This window comes from Pinus tabuliformis, chromosome X (assembly GCF_031772625.1).
Source record: "Pinus tabuliformis cultivar Carrire ecotype Pingquan chromosome X, CPIR1, whole genome shotgun sequence".
In the NCBI taxonomy this organism is placed as follows: Eukaryota; Viridiplantae; Streptophyta; class Pinopsida; order Pinales; family Pinaceae; genus Pinus; species Pinus tabuliformis.
In genome coordinates, this window is record NC_142308.1 from 726,909,053 (window position 1) to 726,915,028 (window position 5,976).

Below are 5,976 nucleotides of genomic sequence, written 5' to 3' on the forward strand. Positions count from 1 at the left end.
ATCTGCAGATGTGGGACCAGTGAGACCTGTCGGGCTGGCTCCAGAGGCACGGAGGCATGCACAAGGCATTGCAGTGCTGGCCTTAGCTCCTCCAGCTGATGATCCAGTGGAGACAGTGGCCCGAAACCTTGAGGGCCTAACGACGAGGATCCCTGATTACATGGGGATCAAGGAGGTCCCCATAGCGTTCCAGATTCACATAGTTGGAGTGGTACCCAGAGTGCACCGCCTGTTGAGGCGGGTGGCACGGGTGGTGGTGTGCTATAGGGAGCATAACTCATCGTAGTAGATGCCTAGGTTTTATTTCCTGCTGATGTTTTGAGAGACATGTGTCTCGAGTGTATGGATAACACAGACTCTATTTGGACATATACACTTATTTTTTGAACGCATCGGTGTGCCACACGAGATATATATATATATATATATATATATATATATATATGGTTCATTATTGTGCATGCTTCTTATATGCTATTTTGATTACATGTTACGCAAATGTCTATCTAATACATGGTTTGCCAATGCATCAGTTAACGTGTTTAATCTCCGTGGAATATGCTGATACGTGATAAAATGAAAATTCCTTTCTAACAATTTAATACGTAAGTACAACCTTCAAATACGATGGTCTCTGATGGAATATTGCCCATTGAGCTGGTGGACGACAAGCTGAGAATCCAGGTTCGCAACCAATGTACGAATACCGAGATTGATCGCCTCAGTCAGTAACTCAATAACAGCACTATATTCAGCAACATTGTTGGTGGTACAACCTAGACAAACACCTTGAAGGTCTACTAACTCACTGTGAGGATCGTAGATCACCCATGCTACAGAAGACAGGTTGCGGGTACTGCGGGAGGAACCATAAGCGAAACCAACGTAAGGTGTACCAGACATCTGCATAAGAAGCAAAAGACGCAATAAGCAGCAATTATGCCTACACACCAAGCCAAAACATGAAAATACACACATAACACACCTGCTAAAAACACACGTATGTACAAATCAGAGTGCATGAAATTCACGCATAATATCTTTTCAAGTATAGCCCATTTCGGGGCTTATCCCGTTGCGCTGCTATGTGACCGTCCCTGGATGGTGTAGGCATCACCTCGGCCCATTTTTGAAGTAATCAATGGTAACAATGATATACCCATCCCCCCCAGCCAAGAAAGGGTTACAGGTCATATAATCAATGCCCCATTTGGCAAAAGGGCCGACGATAACAACAGGGTGCAACGGAGTGGACCGCTCGAGACAGGTAAGCATGTCTCAGTGGGCAAGGAGAAACGAGGAACAATGGTGATGATCGAACCAAGGGGGTTCCTCGAGAGACATGGTCTCGATAATCACTTCATCGGTAGGAAAAATTTCCTTTAAAGGGTCTGAAGAAGCGCCATCTCCAAGCCAAGGGGAATGAGCATACGAGTCCAGAGCTCTGCTTGAAGGAGCAGATTCAGAGGGTGGAGCCAATGCAACAAAAATTTCGATGTAGTTGAGCTTGGTAGGACACAATGGCATCTCATCGCCCCAGGATTCTATCTGATCAACAGGGGGAAGAACCCAAGGATCAGAGCGAACAGAAATCATATTAATAGGAGTGATGTTGGGAGGTGGAAGTGAAAAATCACTTATAAGGGTAAGATCTTTAAAGAGTCCAGCTCCCACACTCTCACATGGAATGGAGGTATGCTCCACAAAAGGCATGTTTCCATCGAAAGAGGAGGAGGTGAAGAAAAATAGTTGGTCTACTGTGACGATCTTCCCTTGATGAGGGAAACGAATGACACGAAATAGAGATGAAGCCACAGCTCGCATGGCGTATGTCCAGCTTCATCCCAAGAGGAGGTTGTAAGTTAGATTGGCATCAACGACTTCAACTTTCACTTCAACCATCTTCCCTTCCAAAGTAATAGGCAAGCATTGGAGTATACCATAAGCGCGAGACTCTCTCCCATCAAAGGCTTCCAAGGTCGTAGGAGACTGGCTCAAAGTTGGAGAACCGATAGCCTTCCAACAAGCAACAGACATTATGCAAGTCGAAACGCCTTCATCAATGACGGTGCGATGGATCGTTTTAGAATTGATGATGACCTGGATAAGGAAGGAAATTTGGTGAGGCAGTCTCGGTATATCACTGTCGAGGTCAAAATTGATTAGATCCGAGTTGGCCAGGTCGATGCCACCGATAGTCAATAACAAGGACTTCCTCTGAGAGGGTCATCTCTGGAGAACTTCTAAAGTGGACATAGCTGACGTAGCCTGGGCTAAGTCCTCAATGATGCTATAGTGTTGAGGAGCACGAGCATTAGGGTTGTAAGAATATTTTTGAAGTACACCTTTAGGAGGGGGTCGGATAGGCGTCTCAGTGTTAGGTCTCTCAATATGGAGGGGACTAGAACTGGACGGAGGAGCGCTATAGGGGTCCTCAGGCTCTTTCCCGGTAGGCGATGGATACTCTTTCACCCAAGTACTAATGTGGATAGGAATCGTCCTAGCCATAAACAATTGAGAACCAAAGGGAGAAGAGGATTGGGATGGATCAGCCACCATTTGTGTTTGCTGCGAGGGAAAAGGCTCTTTGAGCATAGCAGGAGTCCCAAGAACACCTTTCAACAAACGACTAACCTCAGAATGCCTCGGGCAGTCTTTGGTATAGTGATCCTCATCACAGATAAGGCAAGGATACTTGGTCTTGCGTTCAGTACCTTCCTCAGGTGGAGGTTTAGGGGAATCCTGCTTGGGTTGATCAACTTTATTCTTTCCTTTTCCCTTCTTCTTTCCTTTCGAGGCTTTGTTCACCATGGTGGACTGGATGGCGTTAACCTTGGAAGTATTACTGGAATTGGATACAGCCTGAGAAGTATTTTCATTCGGAGCATTCGACATTTGCTTCCCAGGGTTTGCGAAAGATTTCTTAGAGGACAAATTAATAGAACCAATGATGCCATCAATAGATGGTGTTGGTGGGGCTTTGGAAGTTCCGGGCCTCGGGGCATTAGGAAAATAATCATATAGTGTACTAGACTGGAAGTAAACCAAGTCAAGGTATTGAGCACATGCAATAGCCTGCTCTTCAATTACACATGCCCCCATAACAATGTCCTGTGCTATCGGACCAACAAAAGAGGTTGTGAACCAATTGATCAGAAGCTAATCAGGAATCCAAAACTTAATCAAACGGCGACGTCGTCTCCATTCATGGATATGATCAGAGATATGTGTAGCCATTGTTTGTTTTAAGGATGTCAGGAGGTGTGTGCCCATTTCATATCAAATTGGAAACTGAAAATGAGTTAAAAATTCCATAGCCAACGAGTTAAAGTTTTGAAAAGATCCGCGAGCTAACTCATTATACCATTTAGCAGCAGAGCCAGTGAGGGTCCATTGAAAAAGTCGAAACTAGATTGAATCATCAATCCAGGAATTCGACAAACACCATAGATGATAAGTCATAACGTGGGCTTGGGGATCTTCTCCATCTTTACCATCAAACTTGGGACAATCACCAGGAATCTTAGTTGGAACCGGTGGCCAATACGGATTATGAAGAATAGGATCATTGGTCAGTTTGGACACATCCGGTAACTCCAACGTTGCTAAGAAGGGTAATTGAGGATTAAAGGACATCTGAGGTCGCGAGTAGGAGGTAGCACCAGAATTCCAGCCAATTACTTGTTGCCCCCATTGATTTTGTCCAGACAGACTTGGCCCTGGAGGGTTCCGTGTGTAGGGATTTTGTCCATAGGGGTTATAGCTATAACTAGATGGCTGACCCAGGATTTTCCCCCCAGCATTCCATTGATTACCAACTTGGCCTGCAGGAGCAACATATGGTTGCTGGTAATTCTGATAAGGACTCACGTGCAGTTGTTGATAATTTTGGTATGGGGCAAATTGGGTTTTCCCTTGGGATTGCTGGAAACCATAAGGTAGTTGGGCTCCAAACTGAGCCTGGGAACCAGGCTGCATTTGATAGGCAGGTTGAGATTGAGATCCAACTTGCATTTGAGGACCGGATTGGGTCTGGAGCCCAACTGGGGCTGAAAACCAAGTGGAGCTTGAGAAGCAACAATCATTTGAGTGCCGGGTTGAGCAGGCCCAAAAGGATGTCCTTTAGAGAATTGAGGCTGAGCCATCTAGCCAGAAGGTTGACCTAGTTGAGATTGAGATTGACCCATTTGCCTAGAAGGTTGAGCTTGCTGGGTACTGGGTTGTCCTTGCACAACTTAGGGTTGTCCTGATGGACCGGATGGCTGAGTAGACTGGAGGGTCGGTTGGCCTGATTGGATTTGTGGCTGACAAATTTGTCCAGATGGTTGACCAGACTGGACACTGGGTTGGCCTTGCTGAACATAAGGTTGACTAACTTGCCTAGAGGGGAAGCCTTGCTGGACACCATGTTGACCTTGTTGCATGTAAGCTTGTCCCGAATTACTAGAAGGTTGCCCGAAATAAGTAAAAGATGAACCACCAGAGGCTGAAGGTTGTCCCTGGAAGGGTTGTCCTTGTGGGCCTCCAGGTTGCCCTGGATAAGGTTGTCCATAATACTGCTGCCCATAAGAGGGCTGCGTGTAAGACAGCTGACCTTGATAAGGTGGTCCTTGAAAATTGGCAGGGGGTACTTGGCCACCATGATAACCGGTGGTACCCCAAGCAATGGATAATGGAACCGTGACCTCAACCGTAGGTTGAGATGGCAAAGGTCTAGGGTAATAAATATGAGCTCCTCGAGAATTGTAATAATGAAATGGATCTTGAGGGTCCGGATTCTGAAGAGCTTGTAAATATTGATTGTATGCCCCCCCTGCTGGAATGGAACCAGAAGAAGGTGGGGAATTTAGTGTAGGATCGACAACTTCGGGTGTAGATGTCGATGGGCCACTATTTGTCAATCCGGGTGAAGGTCCAGCAACAGTGGTCACAACTGAGGATGCAGTGATGAAACCAACAACAGGGGCTGAAGAAGCCACACAGATAGTTGGAATAGTGGGGACTGAGGTGACAGACACATTGTGAATTTGAGGAATAAAAGACTCTGAAGTTGGAGTAACGGTATGAGACCACATGGAACTCGTAAGGGAAGTCCTAGAACCCATGACATCCCTCAAAGCCTTATAGCGTAAAGGCAGTGTGACACTGACAAGGGTGACATGGAAGGGTGTAGTTTCCGTTGGGAAAGGAATTTCACCGCTTGTCACAACGGATTCTTCACTCGTGATGGGGATGTGTCATCCATATCAAAGAAGAAATTGGGACCAAAACACTAGGAGGAGTACCGGGAATATCCTCTTCAGAAGGCTCCCAAATGGGGTTCCAATGAATATCATAAGACTCGTCTTCTAGAGCGCGAGAGTTAATCGGTTGCATACTCGAAATAACAGGGAGAGTATCACTAACAACTGGTATCCCAGGAGCAACAGAAGATGGAGACCCTTGGTCACTTGGAACGGGAGATGGGATCGGTGATTCCACCAAGATGATTTGATTCAAAAATCCTAGGAAAACTAATGAGAAAGAACCCTACTCAAGCTAACGCAAACAAGATCTAACAGGGTAAACTTGAAGGTGGCCGAATAAATTTTAAGACACAGGAACAGAACTTGACCTTTTCATCTTTAAAGAGTCGAGAAAAGGACGAAAAGATGACTCTAGTTGCCTTCGAATATTTAATGAGCCTGAAGTGACAAGTGGTCAGATGGACCTTTTCTTTTAGGAAGTCCGAAAAGGAAAGAAAGTGACTACTCTAGAGAACTAGGCAAAAGGTTTACCAAACAACCCGTAAAACTTCATATACACCTTAGCAGTCATATGAAAACCAAGGAATTTCCGTACGGCAGTCAATCTTCCCGAATGTTGTGTTCGGTGCATTACGGTTTGCAAGGCAGTAGACATGGCTTCCTAAGGATAAAGGATGATAACCTAGTGGGGTCTCCTGACATATACTCGACGGTACATGGGAGCACAACT